This window comes from Diorhabda sublineata, chromosome 2, assembly GCF_026230105.1.
Source record: "Diorhabda sublineata isolate icDioSubl1.1 chromosome 2, icDioSubl1.1, whole genome shotgun sequence".
Taxonomy (NCBI): Eukaryota; Metazoa; Arthropoda; class Insecta; order Coleoptera; family Chrysomelidae; genus Diorhabda; species Diorhabda sublineata.
Window position 1 is genome coordinate 13,890,015 of NC_079475.1, and position 23,002 is coordinate 13,913,016.

The following is a 23,002-nucleotide window of genomic DNA, read 5'->3' on the forward strand; positions in this document are numbered from 1 at the left end:
GTTCGAGTGCGAAAAAAATAGGCTCAAAGAAAACGAATATAGGACGACAACATCAATCACGGAAATGACTATACGACGGTGACAATTTATTTAGTATCTAGTATACAGGATATTCGAGACAAGTTTCCATACCAATTTCCTGAAAGTATAAATTATGCATTTAGATTTGCGTCTCAATATTCGTTCAATTTCCGTTGATAACTTCTTGTAAAAAATTGAATTAGTTATTCTTCGTTTACGTAGAAAACATTAACATACCTTCTCAAAAAATTCACATTCTTATAAACTTAATCGTTTTATATTTTTGTCTGGACGACTCCACTTTTTAGTTCACTATGTAATTAACTATCCACAGGTTTTTATTTTGCCATTGTTGTCCTATTTCTTTATTCCATATATTAGAAGTTTTTAGATGTTATGACGCCTGATCTCAATAAAAACACGATATGCATAATGTTTTGAAACAGTTTATTGTTTTTTGGATATACGAGTCCCTTCACGTTTCCTTTAGATCTCTCACTAAACTTTTGAATTCCACTCCAATCGTTTAAAATGCGACAATTATCTTTTTTTATTGTCTGTAAGAAAACTTTAATTTTCCGGAATCCGTTATGGTGAGATAGTCGATGTCGATTTGATTTGAGTACAACGAAATTCCATGTTACTAGCTTTGACATATACAGAGTGAGTTTTATGTACGGAACGCCTCAATTATCTCGGAATTATGATGATATTTACATTGTTGTCAGATCTTCCCTTTTCCCGGAAAAATAATGAACTTTGTTATTTGAAATAGAATACCCTGTATATTTTTCACTTTTCGAAATGTTCCTTATACCTGAATGCCATAATTCCGAAGCTATAGCTATATTTGGGTTATCATAATATTCAAAAATTTATTATAATAGGAAATATGAAAATAAATTACAATCGAGAGTAATCAAAATTTAGATACGTGGTGACTATTTAAACAGAAAAAACATACGAAAATACCTTACAATTAGGCTTCTACCTGCATATATTTAAAATTTAGTAGTTTAAAAGTCACTTTTCGTACTTTTGAACTGATCTTAATTCACTTCTGTTGAAGTACAAAATAAGTAACTTCCCTAATGAAAGTAAATAAATCATTTTGGAGTTTCGGAACCGTGAGTCGCTTCGTAACCCGAGGACAGTGAGGGAATTAGAAAAAGTTCAAGTTTAAATGTTTCCTTTCGTTGTAATTAGAGTTGAATTAATTATTAGAGACTTTTATGAGAATATGAGATGAAAACTTTCATATTTTGTGATTTATTGAATTAATGAGAATTAAATTTCAAGTACAGCATATAAAAAGGGAAACGATCAAAAGTGAATTAAGTTTTAATATTCTCTATCACTGAAAGTTGAAAGTTATTAATAAATACAGAATGTTTTATAATTTTCTGTCTATAGATAATGATGACTTAAATCCTACTATATTTATTTCGTTTTTCTTTGATTCATTCATTTTATCGAATATCTTTATCGCACATCTTCTATCATTTATTTTTCTCCATATACCTACTGTTTTCACTATCTGTTCTCATTACTTACAGAATCTCAAGAATTTTTTCACTTATTCCTCTGTTGGAAAGTATCATACGTAAAAATTAAAAATTGAACTACGTTCAATAGTACAAATAAACAGTAACTCCAATGTTAATAACAAAGTTAAAATTCGTGTTAGTAAACTAAATGTTTAAGTGTTGAATGGTTTGAGTTTTGATTGTATGGGTAGTTGGATGTTTGAATGTTAGGGTTATCGTTGAGGTTAGAATGATATGGTTGTAGTGCAATCACTAAGCAACCAAAAACTGTGACATATAAAAACTCAAACACGCAATAAATTCAACTGAACAACAATGTTTGAGCACTCTGACACCACTCAAGCATTACTCCACTACAACTACACCGGTGCGCATGTGTGCAGGGCCACTGAACCGCAAAACTTACACACATACACTCGTGCACGTGTTATAGTATTGGGGTGTTTTACGATTGGACTGTATGAGTGTATTTGAGTCATTGTTCAATGAGCAGGACATTCGCAAAGTAGATTTATCACAAGTTTGATGTCCTTTCTGGTCATCAGTTCTTCTTCCATCCAATTATTTAGCTATCCGTCCAGTTCGTTATTCATATGGCTTTTCATGAGGCTACAGTACGGCTCTGCTTCTAAGTATTTACTTGTTGCTCCCTTTCTAGCAAGGCTCTCTATTTCCTCATTTCCTGATAAACCCTGGTGGCATTTTAAACTTACTTTGCACTCCCACGCAAAAGCTTTCAGCATCTTCAAGGATGCTTGGCTAACTGGGAGAGTATTAGGGTATGAAAAGTTTGAGTTATTTTCCTGATGATAGGGAGAGCTCGCAACTTGGACTATTGCCCAATCGAGCTCCTTGAGCTAGCTTCGAACCATCTGTGTACCATAAATATACATTTCGAGTCCTTTATTGACCCATAATTAGTGGTTATTGGTTACCCTTTTGAATGAGATATCTATGTCCATAATACTGTGCACTTGGTTGAATGATTTGTCACTGCTATCTAGCTTTATCAATTCTAGAATTCTTGGGTGGTCATATCCCGGCTTTAATTATTCTGTCTTGCTAAATGCCTCACCATTTAAACATTGTTCAGTTTTTTAAGCTATTGTAGGTTTAGTTTTCGACCACCAAACAAGCGATGCGTCGGGGATTGATACCTATCTTAGGCTTAAATCTCCATACCTTGTTTACAAGCTTGCGACAAGTTCATATAGCCGCAACTAATAAATTATTGTCCTTGTAAATGGGACTAATGTTGTTCTACTGGGGTTGATCGAGAGCTCTTCGTCATCACCCCAGTTTTTAACTGCGCTTAGGGCTTTTTGCACCCTGGCAGAGATTATGCCTTCATATTTGATTCTTACCATCCCCAGCAGATTCTCCGCGTAGCCTAGAACTGTTAATCTAGCGCTGATATGTTTAGTGACCATAGTAGGGGTGATGGGATTTCGCCTTACGGTCAGCCCTCCACTGTAGTTATAGTGGAAGTGTTTCCGTTTAAATCTATGGTTACTATACGATGTTGTAGCATCGCCTCGGTCTAATTTAGAATATGGATTTCCGATTCCCGTTCTTCTAACGTGAAGTGTTGTCAAAAACTCAATATATGTCGATGAAGGATGCTAGAGAAACATCTTTGCTGTCGTTAACCTTTTCTATGTCTTCAGCTAGGAAATGTTGTGCAGTTGTTGTGGACTTGCCTTTTTGATAAGTGAATTTTTTAATGTGAAAAGACATTTTTGTGAGTGCTATGCTTGTAAGACGGTATTCTCCATAGTTTTTAAAAACCAGGAAGTGAGATTTATCGGGCGGTAATAAATCTAAAATCTACAATAAAAGGGTTGCAGCCTCTTTTAAGATGATATCTAATGCTGTACGAAGCAAAGAAATTAAATAACTAGCATTTTTTATTAACGTTGTATTTACAGAACGATTTTCTCCATAGTTCTCATCATTTCTATTAGCAAGTCGGGAAGTCTATTGAAGTGAACATTCCTAAAGCTGCTGTCGTGTGCTGGTGAATGGACTCGATCGACATATACCAATTCTGTCTCATTCGGGCATTCAATTTAGGGAATCGCCAGAAGTACGCTGGTGCTATATCTGGATGATGTAGTGTCTACTAGCCAAAAAATGCTGAGCTCTTTATAAGGAATGCGCTGATTTGTTGTCGTAATTAATAATCCAGCCGTGTCATAGATCAGGCTGCTGTGTAATCTTTTACAGACCCACGACCTTCTCTAAACCGCTTTTCCAATGTTTGCACATTCCTCGCCGAACATTTTTTTCGGCTTTTGTACGATTACTATTGGATTCTTTCTTCATTTTTCAGTTCAGTTCAAATACACTTCACAAATACTTACATATGATAAAATGAATTAGTTTATAAAATTTGTGGAACGAAAATAACAAATCGTTACTTATATATGTAAATTGCTCCAGTGGAATGTAATACATTTTATATTAATGCCAGTATTCAATCAATTTCAACTTATCTATGGTTTATCCGAAAGTTTGATGAATCATGTGAATAGCATATCGCGCCAAATGAACATAAGAAGAGCGAAAATGGAGAAAAAAAAACACATTAATAATGTCAACAATAAACGGGGCATTATTTGTCTGTCTCTGGTTATTTCAGTAAAGAAATGAAATTTCATGTGTTATCCCACGTTGATGATAAATGATTCTATATGGGATCGTTTGGCATGGGATAGAAGATGAAAATCGCCCATGTTTATCTAAATTTTCAAGACGAATGAACCCTATAGATTGGATATCATAAATCTCGTTGCCTTTCCATCGCCTTATCTGATACGTTTTAGATATAAGAATTTAATCAGAAAAATAATAATACGTTCGTTGATCGATTTGCTCGTATAGATAATCTTGGAGTATCGAAATTGGGTTTTTAACGAAAACGTAGAAGAATAATGAAGTTCAAGAACATATTGCCAACAAATAAATTGAGATTTTGAGCAATTCCTCCCTTAGTTATTTTCGTATGATCGAATTTCATGAAATAAACGGACACCGGTAGAACATATGGAACTTATACAGATATATTATTACAAAAAATATCATCTTGATAATTACGAGGATATATTGAAAAATTCTTAGCCTACTATAGAATCAAATAAAATTTGGATGTCAAAATATTTTATTTTATTGCTCAACATATTCTTAATTGGATACATTTATTACAGCGAACCTGCAACGTCTCTAGAACTTTCAAAAAAAATGTTTCTTCTTGTTCTGCAAACCAGACCTCCACAGCTATCATTACCTCCTCGTTGGAAGAAAATTTACGACCTTTTAAACTTTTTTTCCGTTAAGGAAAGAGATCATGGTCGGACGGAGACAAATCTGGTGATTAACGTGGATGTTCTAGTAATTCAAACTCTAAATCACGAATTTTGCATAGTAATATGAGATTTGTCTGCAGCGGCGTTGTCCTGTTAAAACAAAACACCTTTTGATAGCGTTCCGCGTCTTTTCTCTTCAATTTTCTCCCGTAGAGTGGTTAGTAATGTCGATTTTTAGACACGAAATTTCTTAGGTCTTGGAGAACCAGAGTGTCGCCATTCCATCGATTGTTGCTTTGTTTCTGGATAGTAGAAATGTACCCAAGTCTCATCCATATTAACAATTCGGTTTAAGAAGTCTACATCGTTTTCAAATCGAGCACAGATAGAACGCGATGCTTCTACCCTTGCACGCTTTTGGTCAACATTCAAACATTTGGGGATCCATTTTTCTCATGTCCAAATTGACGTGAACTATATGATGAACGCTTTCGTATGAAATATTCATTGCTTCAGATATCTGTTTTAGCCCAATTCGACGGTCTGATAAAATCATTTCTTGAACTGCATCGATATTTTCCGGGACTGACACAGAAACTGGCTTTCCCGATCGGTCATCATGTTCAATGGAAAAATTTACCTCTTTTGAAGCTTGCAGTTCAATTTTTCACGGTCGCATGCGAAGGACATTGATCACCAAAGGTATTAAGCATATCTTTGTAATGGCTCGATACTCCAATACATCATCGTTTTTATTTAAATATTTTATTTAAATTCAATATTGGGCAGTAATCTTCAAGTTGATTACCTATGAACACTTTTCCAAAAAACTTTTGGTACTTTTCAAGGAAAATAGAGGGCTCAACTGTGTACTAAGAATATGAGGTATCTGATATGTTACAAATAGAGAACATAGGGAGGAAATGAAGTGTTCGAAAAAAATTATTTACCTAATGTAATAATAGTACCCAGTGGAGATATGAGAAGATGGTGTGGACTACCTAAAAGTCTCTTCACTTCGGAATTTAAAGAATTGGCAGAAATTGTTGTAAAATAAAAGAGTAACATTAGGAAAGAACTTAAAGAGCGAGGAGAGAATCTTCAGCGAGTTAATAAATATTTGAACGAATTAGATATAATTGAAAGTGTGAACAGCTCAAAATTTTAATAAATTTGAGCACCCTAATGATATTTTAAGTTTAGTTAGGAATAAAACTTTAAATGAAAATAGATTCAGAGAAAAATGCTTTATTGTCAAATAATTATTACAATTTGTAGACAAAAGCTTGTGAAAACTAAAAAACAAACATTAAAAAAAACTAAATAAAGATGCAAATAAAATAAAATTTCAATATACAGAAGAAAATCACAAAATAATAGGTAATAATTAGTATATAAGTCCATAGCAAAATTAAACCAGTATGCAGCATGCCCGGAATTAAATATTATTCGAATAGAAGTTGTTCACAGAGTAGAAGGCACTTCACAGTAAATATGCCCTCTAATTATTGCGGAATTCGGGAAAAGATGATATCGATTTGATTTCAATTGGCAAGTGATTGTGGATTTTTCTTGGGTTGTAAACTATTCAGCACTTAACTAATTCTGAACGAGGAGTAGGTAGATAAAAGTCGTGCTCCGCGTTCCTAAGTGCAACGAAGATGAATAAGGAAGAAAGAGTCAGAATTTTGAATTTTTTAAAGTCCTTGCAGTGAGTCCTGCTATTTAGTCCGAGTATTTAGTTCTCTTTTGTAGCTTGAAGATTCGTATGGCACCACACGTACCCGAGAAGGGAAGGGCATATCGGAGATACGATTCAATAAGAGCAGAATAAAATGTTGAGGAGGTGAATAAGTTGAGTTCTTAGGAAACTGATCTCAGCGCAAAGCAGGAGAAACTTAATAAGGCGGAAATATGTAAAGGCAACATGTCGGGAGAAGAAAAAATATAACAAGAAGTAAATTCAGAAATGTAGATAGAAAGGAGATCGAGCAATCGCAAACAAGTGAAGTTGTTAATTAAAAATGTAATCCCTGAAAATATTGAGTTTGATATATCTTAATTAAAGAGAAATGTTAGAAAAGTCAAATTCTAAATAAATGGTTATTTGAAAAAATTGTTATTTTATTATATACTTCACCTTTTTTTGTATAAAATTTATTAACAGTTAAGAGGGCGCTGGTGGTGCAATGCTTATCAGGATAAATAATAAAGCTAATTCTTTGAATTCCATTTTTATTTTCAAAAATTATATGGCAAACATACGAACTTGTGAATAATTATTTACAAAGACAAAACTAAAAACCATTAGCAACATCTAAGATTTCTCAAAATAAGCAAAAAATAATTTTTTCTCAAATGAGTGGTATCGGGTTCAAAATAATTAGAAAAATGAGTATATTGAATTTTCCACAAAAAAGCCTTTTAATTTTAGAATGGTTAGGTTGAGTTAGGTTAAGTTAAGTCAAGTTAGGTTAGGTTAGGTTAAGTAAGGTTAGGTTAGGTTAGGTTAGGTTAGGTTAGGTTAGGCTAGGAGACTATGACTGTAATCGCATTGATGAGAAAGTATTAACTCTTTGTTCCTTTTTGTTAACTCTTTTATAATTTCTCTACTTTTATTTACGGTAATAAACATTTCAAGTCTTTATACCCGAAAAAGCGCGCTCGATGCGTCCTCCTAAACTAATGTACGCATTAATTCAAGATTTGGTATAAAAATTTTCATGTTGATTGTGTCTTTGGGCTCGTTTTCACTCAATATAAAAACAAATAAGCGTGATTTCGATTCTAAAAAATAAAAAAATCGAATCAATTCGATATAAAGTGTATCGAATTGTGTAACTTGAATAACGTTTGTAGCACATAAACCCCTATTGAAACTAAATGACTAATAGTTTGGATATTTACATAGTACTTCAGTTACTGCTTATCTCTCATTACTATTGTATGGTCTATTGAGCGCGTTAGTTCGTAATGAATTTACGAGTCGATGACTTAATTAGTCCAGAACAGGTCCACTGCTGTTTGCAGCTGCTAAATTTACATTATATGAGACTTTAATATCCCGGTAACGGTGTGAAATCACGCGACTGTGAAATTAAGTTGGAATTTTTTCTATCGAGTTTGTTAGGGATGAACAACGAAGATCTATTTGAATTACTGCTATTTATCAATGTTTTTATAAGGTTTGGGGCTTGTTTGAATTGCATCAAAAAAAGGAGGCGTTACGTTTTTTTCACATTTTGAATATTCCTTTGTTCAGGTAGCGATATTTAGAACTACTGAGTTTTGGTCAATAGTAAAATTCAAAGACACGAGAAATGGTTTAAGATATGTCCAAATGAGCACCTAATTCATGGTTATGATATAACTTAGATATGTCAATTCTGTTAGGGGTAGGAACAACAATTTTCCAATTAATAGATATTGGATAATACGAGAAAATATGTCCAAAATATTATTGTCAACCTTAAATGTGAGGTAGGTGTTAGGACTATATGAGACCTTTTCTATCATAGAAGTATACATGCATCTGGTTCAAAAGTAGTATCAGATTCACTGCTTGGAAGGTAAGATCCTTTTTAGAAGATGATTGTGAATGGTACAGCAGACGCTTGCTTTTCATTCTCTCATGATTAGGATGTATAGTTTATAAGTATGAGGTCCAAAGTTGTCTCCAACTAAACCGTCTATTCAATTGAGAGTATAAGTAAAGACTCGACTCGGATCTCGGGGCGCTATATGTAATTATTAATATTAAAGTATAGTACTTTATCTGAAAACTGAAAATTCCCCATAGTCGTAATTTTTTAAATTTATGATGAAGTATTATGAAGCACATCGTTAAAACTACATAATTCTATTTAAACTTCATTTCAAAGTCTAGTCGTGAACAAATATAGCAATTCCAACAAAATGATGAGTTGATTTTATAACTGAGAATGAAGTTATAAAACGTTGGAGAATAAATTGGATGGGATACTTTGTAATCCTCATAATAAGCAAAATCTAGCATTGTGTTTTTCAGTTTAATAATTAATTGGGTGATTGAAAAGAATTGGAAGAAACTGAAATTACAGCAATGGCTTGGCAATGTTTCTTTCTACCTAGAAGTCCATAATTATTTTATTTACTCTTGGTTTAAATATCCAATACAAAAATTACTTAAAGCTCTGTTACATTAACAACTAAATTCTTGTTTGTTACATCTAAATACGAGGATGGTCCCAGAAGTATCTGGCGTTGCCGAAGAGATGGCGGTAGTTGATCGAAAAATAAGACTGCATTAGAAAGTAGACAATCTATGCAGCTTTAGCTTGAAGTTTCAAGACGCCACGATGTTTAATATTTGTTTGGCAGATATCAATAGTGAACGTTTTCAGTGAATTTGTAAACACGAAAAAAATGGTCATCGTTATGCGATACAATACTTTTATTCGAAATGCTTTAGCCCTACCAATATACAAGCTCCACTAGATTCTAATCTGGGAGAGATTGCTGTTTCGTAATCTATAGTAAAATATTGGGTAGCAAAGTTTAAACGAGGCCTTACGACCTGCGAAGACCAGCATCGTAGAGGTCAATAAAATCAGGAGACGACTCCAGAAATGTTTGGATTTGGATAAGAAAACAGTGTTGTTTTATCAAGAAAATGCACCAGCTCACATATCCGGTATTGCTAGGGCCAAAATTAATGAATTAAAGTTTGAATTGCTACCTCATGCACTCTACGCGCCAGATTTGACCCCCTCTGATTATTTTCTTTTCCCAGATTCGAAAAAATGGCCGTGTAAGCCGAATAAAAAATCATCTTGATATGTTCCTCGTTCTCTGGCGAGATTCTTATTTGCTTTGATTAAATTAACAATTTAATTTTTGGTATTGTCTGTAAAGGTGTCCATAGGCAATTATGACCGTGATATCTCAATTTTTCCGTAAAATTTTTCATAATTTATAGTTAATCATTTTTTCTGACACGTTCTGCAGAATAAGTCGCTCCGATATAATAGAAATAATTATGTTCCCTTTCAGTAGATTAAGGAACAGTAGCAATATCTAGAGTTATAGCTCAAAGCTCAGAATACTTTTCATGAACTTATCTTGACATTCATCAATTCATTCATCAATAATGTCCTGTTACCAATTATAGACAAAAAATCCTAATAAGGATTGTGGCTTTTGTTAGGAATTTAATATCTGATGTTCATAGTTCATAGTTGTGGGCAGCCGTGAAACCGATGTCCTTTGAGAAGCTGTTCAAGCGCTTTGGCTTGAATCCTTTGATGCCGTTAGGCAGGTTGTGGGTTTTGCCCAGGTGTGAGTGCAGGGCACTTACAGATAACGTCGTATGCAGTTTCGTCCTCCTCCATGTACCAACGACACTCCGGATCATCCTTGATGCCCATGGTGTGGAAGTGACGTCTTAGATGGTAGGGTTCGGTTACTAGCCTGATTTCATGCCTATTTAGCTGGAGCAATATTTAGCATAAGGTTTTAGTTTGATCAACATGAATCAAACGCTCGAATTAATCCTACGGAAAATTCACATCCAGTAATCTCCCTCAATTAAATTTACTTAGTCAAAAGTTGAAGTATGAAGTGTAGTGTATTGTGATTATATGCTGATTTCTACTAATTCTGTTAAAACTTGGAATTTTTGTCATGCGTGTCTACAGTTTAACATACATGCCTCTAAAAGTCTAGCCATAACGTATTTCATAGCTTTTCGTGACATGGTAAGGGCCTAAGAAAGATGTGGAAAAGTCAGTAAAAGCCTCATAAAACACGACATATTATAGTTGTGTACAATCTCGAATCGTATTAAGAGACCAAGCTACTGACATTTTCAGATTATTAAGAAAGACTTATGACACTACGAGACATTAATGGGTATCTAACGTCGGAAGGGTAAGTTCACATAAATAATTTCATACAAGACATTGATTCATATTATTACATAACGTCTTAAGAAGTAGACTAGTGTTTGTGATTTATTTATTCATCAGATAACACGGTTCAATTCTTAAATAACCGTAATCACTACATTACAGTACATCAACTTGGATCAATGGATTGATTTCATGCATGGTGATCTTAGAATATGAAATCAGTACTCATATACACAGTCGTCTGATTTTGGCAGGTGTTAACCATATAATTAGTTAACATCTTTTAAATCACGAACCAGATGTTTTTCGGTCAGATTCCACATACTTCTAGTGATTAAATACCAAAAACAGAGTTGAATTTTCTTGCGTACATCGGTAGAAATGAAGTGTTGAATATCAATGATCCTATTTAAGCTAACAAAATAATGAAAGTAAAAGTCGAAATTTTCTAATTTTTCTCGAAAATGAAAAGTTCTTAATATTATCTTTCCTAAATATCACCATAGGTTTATCGCCTGTCCTTTCTTCAATACCTTTCTTCATCCTGCCTCTAGGTTGTCACTCAACCTTTTCCATGGTCGAATAATAATATAAGCAAAAATGTATGCATGTATTTGCATCTCTTTTATTTTCAAACCATACAATTTTGAAGATACACATTCGAAAAGAACTGCACTCCATGCCAGAAATACAATAGTTGTGGTTGATGGAAATGCTGATTTTTTAGTACTTTTTTAATAGTTCAGAAAAGGTAGAAATCAGTGTTAAAATTATTTGAAATAAAGGATTCAATTGTTCACGCTAAAGTAATGGCAGAAATTTATCAACTTTATCAGTCGATAATCACAGTTATCGATAGTTAGCTTTTATAATAAAGTACATTGAACAAAAAAAACGTACTATATTATCTTTTTCCAAAATTGGCTTCAGTAAATCATTACTTGTACAGAATATTACATGGCTATGCAATAAAATAAATCCCGTATACTGGGATTCGAAACTAACTGACAATATTTTGAAATTGATTCAAACTATCGTTTGAAGGTTGTCATACGCGTTTACTATTTGCCAAGGTCAGTCTGTTTTGAATGTTCAATTGAATTCTATAGATGAAGATTTTTGTGACGTCGATGAAGATATAGTAGACTCATTCTCAGTAGAATTTATGCACTTCCAGTGGAAAGAAGAAGAAGATTAGTTCGAAGAAGATACGACAGTCAAAGTTGTACTTGAAGAATATGCGTGGGATCAAAATATTATATTAAAAACTACAATTTGAAGTACCTCCTCACATGTGGTGTGGAAAGTATGCGTATTATGTAGAATGCAACTCATTTCACTTATAGTAGATTATTTTATGATAGATAGATGATATTTGTTAAAACTTACCGGTTTTGAGAAAAATTTAGAAGATTCGAAAGTTTTGTCTGATGTTTCCAAGGTCTTCCCAAAAATTTAGCTCTATTACAGGGTACAGCTATTTTTTCAAAACCGTGGAATAGTTATCAGACCTACCAGAACCAGAATCCACTGGTAATATTAGATCACTTTTAGCTAGCTATCTATTACGTGTAAATTTAACCAAAATTACATTTGAAAAACACATAATGAAATGCGTTCATTAATCCAAACCATTGGTTTGTTGCTTGTTTCCCAACCACATTTGTAACATCAGATTAAGAAAATCCTTTTGCAGGCATCATAAAGCTTTTTTTATTAGTTGATATTTCTAGTTTGTACTCACCAAAGAAGAATTTTGTATATATATATATTTTTTTCAGTTTATTCAATTCTTCTTTCCAATTACATGTTATTTAGCTTTTTATTATTATAATGTAAGTTCCGTTTCCATTTCTATTAGCGGCAGCGCTGCAAATTAAGTATCGGATCAACGTGTTCTTTGTAGTGCCGCAAATTTCACTATCTCTACTTAATGAAATTGTTACTAAAAAGCTGAAATTTCGAAAACTTTGTAACTCTCACAGGTATTTGGCTAGAACGTCTTTGATCATCTTCCGTACAGCCACAACCTCGCTCCTAGTGACTCTCATCTGTTCTTACACCTAGAATCTTTTTGTCGTTGTCAACATTTCAGCGTTGATGACGAGCAGAAAAAATTTGGTTTGAAAATAGAGGGGGAAATCTTATTTGTAGAAGACATATAGAAAAGTGAAATAGGATTAAATCCGAAATTAAATTGGGCGCTTCTGATTTTCTAGATTCTCAGTGTTTTCGATTTCTGAATAAGCCTAGCAAAAAATTTGAAACGCAAATAACTCGAAAACTAAGAAGAATTCGAACAGAAAATGTAGAGCACAAAAAAATCTTCAGTAATTTTTTTCGAAAATCTTTTTTGTACAGAACGTTCTGCTCCATATTCTTTGTCCCGGCAATTTCTGCCGAAATCCTCATAGTTTTCGAGTTATCCGCAGCTCAAAATGTTTTTGAGTACATGAACCCATTTTACGGTCAAAATTTTGAGTTTAGGAAAAAATGCTTTAACACCAATCGGTAGAAAATTCTGTGGTGTACATTTTTTTCCTCAGCACTTTTTTTTCGAATTCCTCGTAGTTTTCGAGTTATTCGTGATTCAAAATATTTTTGAGTTTCAAGTCCCAAAATTTCGAAAATCCGTGCCCGTTATTATGTTAAGAGTTGGTAGACTCCCAAAACCTCCCAGAATGTAGAAAATTGAAGCAGCCCAATTTAATTTAAAGCTTTAACTCAAAATCGTCTAATTTGGCTGTATTAATACAAAACTGAACTGAACAATGAAAAATGCAAGAAACATTTCGGAATCTATGTAAAAAATTAGTTCAACAGTTGTAGTTTTTTGTACAATAAATATTTTTTTCTTTATGTGTACACATTTTTATAAATGACCAAGCTGAACTTACTTATAGATATATCTCGAAGAAAAATTTTAATCTTCAATTGTTACAAATACCCTGTATATGACTGTTTCTCATCATCTTGTTAGTAAAATAAAAAGTGTAGTTGCACTAGAAAATTCATTACGGTAAGTTAGGTTCATGGTTGTGTAATTTGGGAGAAAACAAATGTCACGTTTTGTAGAGAGAATTAAACATAATGAAGACAATAAAAATGATAGAGTTGATAATAAGATAATAAGACAAACTAAAACAAATGAAGAAAAAAATTATTATTCTGACAAAACAACAATTATAATGCTAGTACTATTTTGGATTGAAGAATTTAATAATGTATAACATATTCTTTGTTTTAATGCAACAAGAAATTCAAAATGTCTGATTTTTCACAAGTACAAGTAACCGTGGAGCCCACCCGGTACATGGTAATAAAAAATCTTTTGATGTGGAATAGTTTAAGAGAGAACCTCTACCTCATCCTCTAGTTAACTCTGACCGCAAAATATATGCTGTTCCTAACTTGTATATTTATTTGTAAACTTGAACGAAAAAGGGAGTTGAGTATCCGTTTTTAGGCATATAATATGAACGTCTCACTCCACGAACACGTGTTCGTTTTGAATAGTCTAAACAAACGGCGACATGTTCAATCTTCCATCATGCACATCTGGACCATTTTTTTTAAGGTTAGATATGCGATCTATATTTCTTTCTGAATAACATAATTTTATTAAACGACCACACGCACTAGAAATCGTTGAATTGCAATAAAAACAAACACTTGTAGAATTTCAAGGAACTGTCGAATCATTTACATTTTAACGAGTTTATTTAAAATTAGTATTTGTTTATATTATAGATTAAGAGCTATAAAACTTACTATAATTGCTTATTTTATTATTAATTTGTTTCAAAGTAGATTAACCTTAACACATGAAATAATGAAAATTGTTTTGAAATTTACTTACTTTAATGTAATTATTAAAGAAAACAGACTAAAAAGGATTCAGAACAAACAGAGGAGCAACAGAGCAAAGAGACATCTATGTTTTATAGATGCTGAAAAAGCCTTTGACAGAAATAGAAATTACGTAATTATGTGAAGAATCCTAGAATACAGAGGTATCTAAAAAACTCTGATACACGGAAAAATTCTTTAAAAAAACTGACAAAAAACTATGACACAGGTAGGCAAGAGGTGTCAAATGGGTTCGAAACAACAAAAAAAGTAAAGCATAAAGTCCATTATTATTAATTTATCATAGAGATAGATTTACAAGTAATGAATATGAAAATGAAACGAAACCTAGACTACGTTGATGATAATAAGTCGAAGACAGATGAGATAAAATTAGGAGGATCAAATATATAGTGAAAAACTTCAAATACCTTGGCATGACACCAAACATGATGGAAGATTGGATCAAGAGATAAACGAGAGAACTGGAGCAACTGAAATAGTATACAATGCAATTAAGACATAGTTTCCTAGCCAAAAAGAAAACACCAAATATATGAGAAAAGTTGTCAACGCCTACCTTGACATACGGATCAGAAACATGGTCACATGGTGATAGAGTATAAATCACAACACAAACTCAAAATAAAAAATAATATGTCAGGAAATAAAATAAAAGACATAGGATAAGAAAGAATAGAAACTGAATGAAAGAATGACTCAATTCCAGCATTCGTTACACATGAAAAGGTAGGAAGGCTTCAGGATTAAGTAAGTTTGACGTGAACCAGTTGATCAATTTTTTATATGGAATTACGAAGTTTTTAAATTAATTTTACTATTCACTATTTCACTAATAGATGACACTACAAAGAACAATGCAAATGCAAATTATATAATCTCACCAGGAGATGGCGTTTCTAATTCCCAAGTAATATTTATTAATAAAATGAAAAGGATAAGAAGAATTAATTATATTAATAACGATAATTCGATTTGAATTGCTGAATATCATTGGTTGATTCAAATATAATTTTTTATTTGTTATTCAAAGATTTATAACAAAATCATTGATGGTCGCGTGGTTAGGTCGTTGCCTTGCAATCAAATGATCGCGGGTTCGAATCGTATAACATTTTAGTCATTACTTACATGACTTTCCTTATAAGGTATAAGTCAACCTATCTTTCCATTTAAAATTTCAGTGATTAAGTCCGCAGTTGTCTGTAGTAGGATGTTTTACTTTAATATTCCTTAGAGGCTGAAATATAAGTAGTAAGTTTTCAAACTGATACCTTATATTATTCTTTGCGTGAGGGAACGATATAAAACGCCAATCAAACTGATATTCCAACATAACATGTTCATTTTGAAGTATCAAGTACGTCAAAGCTAAAGAAAATTCCCCATATTGCACATTTATAAAGAAATACTTTATTCTTCAAGGAACTTCGGTATATACATATAGCAAATGTAGAAATATAACGCATATATCAAAAATGGGATTATACATGGGAAAAGTTTTATATTGGATGACTAGTGCTTTCAAGTTTTAGCTCGCTGTATCAGTTTGATGGTTAGGTTCAAGTAAAAAACAAGTACATAAAATTCGAAGGACATTGTGTAAGGAAAATCGATATTCGTGAATTTCTTGTACCTCCAATTTTATTTAATCTTCCTCGTTACTAGCAAATATGAATTTTGTTTTTATAATTTTTATCAGAGATCGTTCAAGTAGCCGTCTTCACATGTCTAATCGTACGAGGGTTGTCTGAAAAGTTTCCGATCTCAACCTGAAGATTTCAGCACTTATCAATAAAGTTGGGAAATATATTTGCATACGCGTTGAAATTCTCAAAAAACATTCAGCCATTAGTTTCTGTTCGTATAAATGAGTCGTTGTGAATATTCTGCATCATCACTTATCATCGTTATATTATGAGCAGTTGTGTCCAAACGTCGATTGACGAAGAGCATTTAAGACAATCGAAAAAATTCACGTAATGGTACTGAGGGACCGTCGGATTGAGGTTATATAAATAGAAAAGGATATCGGTATATCAAGAACGCATTTGCCAAGTGCTGAGTGCAGATTTCTGCATGCGTAGCTATCCGCGCCGTGTTTGCTCACATTGAACCGAAAGCGCATTCGAATGAACATTTGCCAGCCCTTAACTTGACACGGTTTGGGCAAAATGAGTCACATTTTTTTGCGTCGATTCATAAATACAGATGAAACTAGAATGCACCACTATACTTCTGATATAAAACTACAGAGGATTGCAAGTGGCGAACCTGTTCAGATCGTAAATGATCGCAACTATTTGACCTGTGCTCGTATACTTATTTTTAGCGTTAGAAGCTTCAGAATCGATGGTTCTTATTCGTTAGACTACAAGGGAGATTCTCTAATATTCATACACCTAGTATAGTAGTATCGACGTTAGATTAGACATTTGATAAATTAAGGATCAATTGTGCAAAATGATTTCCGATGGATTTTCTCAGAGTACTACGAGGCGCCTTTCAAAAGAAATTATATTCAAGTATATCTCAATTTGATATCATTTCCTTAGATTTGTTTATATTTGCCAGTAATGTACTCAAAGTACAATTTTATAAATGAATTTGTTGAAAAATCTAACAGAAATTCTTATAAAGAGCTCTCGAGTATTTCAGCTGGAGATTACGAGATTTCCAGTTTCGAAATGTTACATCCTTTATTAAAACAAGATTTCCTTGGAAAACATTCAGTTTGTTTTAATGAGCAAAGCTACATAACGAAAATACCCTTTTTAAATTTAATATCCCTATTCCTACCTCCCCCATTTTCATTAATTTCATATAAAAATACGGCGCTTTCTGCCTTTCCTTTTAGAATACCCATCCATTCGAAATTCGAGAGTAAGTGCCTTCGGTACGGGGATTTTTCCACATTTTTTTGGCAAGGATTTAAAAGCTGGAAATGTATCACTGAATGACTAATACCGCATCAAGTTTGGTTCATTACGAGGAGAAACATCAAATAGTAAATTAAATATACAGTTTTTGATCTCTTTTAAAAACTGTAATGAAAAATTACCGCATACCGACAATTTAAACATGTAAATTTGTGAAGCGTATAATTTGTAATCAACTTATTCGCTTTCAAGTAAACCAATGAATTATTCAAATGCATTAGTAATTAAAGAAGAGTCGGAAATGAGTCAATGAACACAGAATATGTATTATTCATACAAATGCATTGTATCGTCCTTAAAAAGGGCTTTTTTAGAGTAATGCGCTTATCCAATTCGTCAATATTTTTAGTAATCAACTTCAACACTCATTGAGTATTCTCTTTTAAGAGATAGAAGAGACAGAAATGCTTTATTGTCAAAAAATTGTTACAATATGAAGACGTGTAAAAATTAAAAAACGAACAAAAAAATAACTTTGGAAAGATTCAAATAAAATAAGATTTCAATATTCAGAGGAAAACCACAATGAATAACAAAATTATAGGTAATAATTAGTATATAAGTCCATAGCAAAATTAAACCAGTGTGCAGTATGTCCGGAATTAAATATTACTATTATTAAAGAAGGCACATTCCAATGAATATGCCCTCAAATTATTGCGAAATGCGGGAAGAAATGATATCGATTTGATTTCAATTGGCAAGTGATTGTGTATTTTTTTGCATTGTAAAATATAGAGCCCTTAACTAATTCTGAACGTAGAGTAGGTAGGTAAAGGTCGTGCTCCACGTTTCGTGTAACGAACTTTCTAAAATAGGAGAAGCGTGCTTACGAATTAGGCAAACGAATTCAAAATTCAATAAGGAAGGGTAAATCAGAATTTTTAATCTTTAAAGAAGTCCCTGCAGTGAGCCCAGCTTTAATTTGTATTTTGAAGATTCGCTCAAATTGAGTCGCACTGCACGTACCCTAGAAGGGAAGAGCATATCGGATATGCGACTCAATAAGGGCATAATGAACTTTTAACAATTCTTTACATAAGGCGGCAATATGTAACTCCTATTTCAAGGTATTGTCCACACTAAGCCCTAAGAATTTTATAAATTCAACGACGTCAATGGTGGTGTTATTTAATAAAAAAGTCAGCAATATATTTTCATATGATAAAACTTTGGTTTTAGAAACGTTGAGACAGAGAAGATTAGAATCGCACCATGATTTAATAGTGATTAGGTCACTAGATATGATCTTAGTGGCGTGAGATCAGGGTTGCTCCAAGAGAAACTTTTGAGGTAGAAAGTTTTGAAAAGATGTTTCAATCACATCAGCGAATAACGATAGATATTAAAAAAAAGTTTTTGCGTTTTGGTTAGAATGCGGTACAAGTACAAAGTACTATTGTAGTGTTTTTTAGTAGCTAAGTAACATTTTGACTAGCACATAAGATAATTATCATAGAAAACTGTTACAAAATCGATATGACGCAATACAGACGGAGATGACAAATGAATTTTAAGCTTTTCTGGAGCATAGAGCAGCCTAGTGGTCTATGGGAACATGTTCGCAGTCTTATTTATGAATTATCAAAGCAGGGTCAATAAATATGCTCAAGAATTGAAAGAATTTAGATTTTTCTTTATCGCAGAAAATGTATCTCATATATTTTTAATCCTGAACAAGTTGAACTACTTGCAATGGAGAAACAACATTCTTTAAGTGGAAGATGAAAAAGAAAAATTACCTTTAGACTAATCGTACAATTTAAACAAAATCATCATTTCTTTTATATACTTGTAGCTTTTTTGTAATTCTTCAGTAGAGCAACGTTTCCAACAAAAGCAAAAGAATAAGCACCTCCACATTTGGAGTTTTTGCACTTAGGAATTGAAGTTAGTAGTTAGACAGTTAGAAAGTTAGTAAAGTCACCAACGTATGGACTGAAGATATAGAGAAATATGAGAAATCCCGAACAATTAAACAGGACATATCGAAGGTTTTTGAAAGGATTTGGCATGCCAACAAACTCATTAATTTTGATCGTACGGTTTTACATCCCCACTTATCGACTGGTTAAGTAACTTTCTCAAACAATATTTCATCCAGGTCGCCTTCGATGGTCACACCTTAGGAAGATTTGAGGTCAATGCTGGTGTTCCCCAGTGATGCATCTTATCACCGTCCCACAAATCTTTAGGCAGCAACAGATGCGGGTCTTGAAAGAGTGAAGTAGAGTGAAAGCAAATTGATTGAGTTTAATGCAGCAAATACCCAGGTTGTTGTTTTTATAAAGAAGACTAACATTGCTACTCAGGATTGGACCCTGTCTGGACATAAAAACCACCATCACAGCAAATTCGTTTGTTGGGTATTGAGGTTTAGAGCAATATGTCCTGGCATCCTGACCGAATTAGCTGATGCAGCTTCACATAAACTTGGAGCTCTCTTCATGACCAGAAAGCATCTGATCCACTAAAAGCATAGATTCGTCCTTTGCAGTATTAATCGCACATTTGGAGCTCGGTTCTCAAGCACATCCTGAGGATTCTCGACAGATGAAGAAGATAGCAATTCGACTTAAAGGAGATCCAGAGTACATCAGAAACTAAGCTCAGAGTATAGAAGAAAGGTCGCTGATCTGCCTCTGTTTTATAAATATTACCACGATAGATTTTCTTCCGAGCTGTCCAACATAATCGCAATATTTGCAAGATCTACTAGACAGGCAGACGTGTTTTATGTATACTGAGTTCGATTGCAGACATCCAGAAGCTGAATTTAATTGGACTTTATTTGGAAAAGTCTATGGAATCAGTTACCAAGGCACGTCTTTCCAGAATATAAAAAGAAGCTCAAGATCAGTAACCTCAGGCATCTACGTACGGTAGGCACCATTCGATCTACTTTTACTAATTAAGAAATGATATTTCAGTAGATTATATAACATTAATAACGTGTAACCTCATTGAATTCAATATTATATTAATATCTCCGTATTTGTTTTTAATTAAAAAAGTTGGATGTATTGGATGTATTACAACACTACCTGGAATTACACTATTTAAATATTCACCAGAGTTTGAAAACAATACACAATTTTAGCTAACTTTAAAAACAAATACTACCATCATCCATTATATATGTATGTTTCATTTCCTCTGGTAATTTACCAAGTTAAACAGACCTTCAGGCTGACAATAACACAATAGATAATTATTCGTGTTCATTGAATTACAGCGCATTTTAGAAAAGTATTTTGTGTCATGATCAGTTTTATCAGATATTAAAATCACTTTACGGAGTTGTATTTCAATGAATTTTTTATATGCTGCATCCAACAGCATACAGAGTGCCGAAACAAATATATAACATACCAACAAACATCATAAATGGCATGATAAGGATGATAAACTCACCAAAAAGATGTAAACAAGCGGATGTAATCATGCTGATAAATAATTATAGCCAAGGATTCTAATGGAACAATCTTAAATGATGAAAATAAGTTTATTCCATATAAATAAAGCTTTAGATCGAATACGACACGACGGCTTACTTTGAAGAATCAAAGGTGGAGCATTCAACAAACCTCGCATAAAAGACCCAAGAGAAGCAAAAAATAAGAGTAAATTAAACAAAATTAGAATCAAGGAAACCACACTGCACGTCCATAATAGCGATGGAGCACTCAGCTTAACCTGCTCTTACTGAAGGAGGAGCAAAAATTTCTATTTGAGGCAAATACAATTTCAACGAAGAAACGAACATTCGTGAAGACAAGGGATTATAACTACCAAATTGCCCAAACAAACTAGTTGAGGAGGAAAAAGAATTCATAAAATACAAGAAGAAAATTGCGACGAGGTTGATGCTTAAGAATGGCGAAACATTCTTAACTTGATCCACGAAACACTTCAATACTATAGAGAAAGAGTTGATACGTAGAGATTGAAATATTTGAAAATATTGTACGATTATTTTATTTCGTTTACACTATTGATATATTTATAACAAAAATGCGTTTCACGGATGGTGAATTGAACTCCATAAGCATAAAATATATACAATGTGATGAAGTTGAAAATATACAAAAATAGTTATATATGTGAAGAAATAGATATTTAGGTTCAATAATATAAAATTAAAAACATTTAAAAATGGTTGTATTGTGATAATGATGATACCACCATAAAGTGTGGGCGTTTGATGTATAGAATGAGTTAGCAAGCAGTGGGATAAAATTCAGAATACCAATACCAATTTTTTTTATATTTTTAATTTTATTTTATTATACGTTAATATTCATGACAATGAATTTTTACTTAAGTCAGTAAGATATTTTTCAGGCAATTAATATAAAATAATGAAATATCCTCGTCACCAGTTGTAGCGCGCCCCAATTTTCCAATATATCTCTTCACATATACGTTTACAATATAGTTTCAAAAGACAATTGTCTCAAGATCACACCATGAAATTTATTTTCTATTTTTATGGCATTCTAAACAAATTTTTTATTTGAATCAAAGACCATTAACTTTCCAAACTATTTGTTATCATTTTGTTAATTAGAACTAATGGATCACGAAGTAACACCAATCCATGTCTTTCAATTTATTAATCCGTTTTTTAGTACTTCCAACCAATTGTAGTTCTATAAATTTTCTAGAGCTTTGCACATCCTATTCGACTACGCCAATTTATTTGGACTACCTACGGCTCTACGATCTTCCATTATTCTTTTATGTATTTCTCTTTATCAGCGTTACCGTTACTCTCATTTAATTGAACTTCTCAACCCATTCGATTTTGTTCGATTTTTCTCTGGAACAGAATTAAGATTTGGTATGTTTTATCACCATACACAGAGTTGCAAACAAAGATTCATGAAAATCGTACCATCCGTTTCTGAGATAATTGAGGTATACATAAAACTCACTCTATATATTGGCTGCGTTTTGATAATTTAATAGTTAAGTTCACTTTTCTTCGATTTCTGGCTATTGGTTTAAAACACCCGATGTTGTATTATCAATTTATGCGAAAATGATTTTGATATTTCACAAATCTAGAAAAGAAATCAAAATAATCATAAAGGCCATTTTATTTGTATTGACAGAAAAAGCACACTGTCAAATATTTTCATGTGATTTACATTTCCCTAAGAAATGAGAAATGTATCTCATATTTTACGAGCGACCCGCTCACAATACAACACATACCATTTACACATAGGCCATTTCAGAACCATATTTCCTCATGTCACCATGATTTATCCAACTTTTTGAATATTCTGAGTTTCCTCATCTATGTTCTTTATTGATGGATTAGTTTCACCATAGGTAGAGAACTCACGTATTTCTCTCATATGTAAAAATGTCTTATCAATTCTTAAAAAGCATAAAAATTAAAATAAGAAATAAAACATTACGTG

The 23,002-nt window shown here is 32.8% G+C and overlaps 1 protein-coding gene across 1 annotated transcript in view; it reads right to left on the reverse strand.

Annotated features, from left to right (window-relative positions):
- The window catches only part of LOC130452645 (roundabout homolog 2-like), a 551,928-nt gene that overhangs the window by 151,677 nt on the left and 377,249 nt on the right, over nucleotides 1-23,002 (reverse strand). The window lies entirely within an intron of this gene.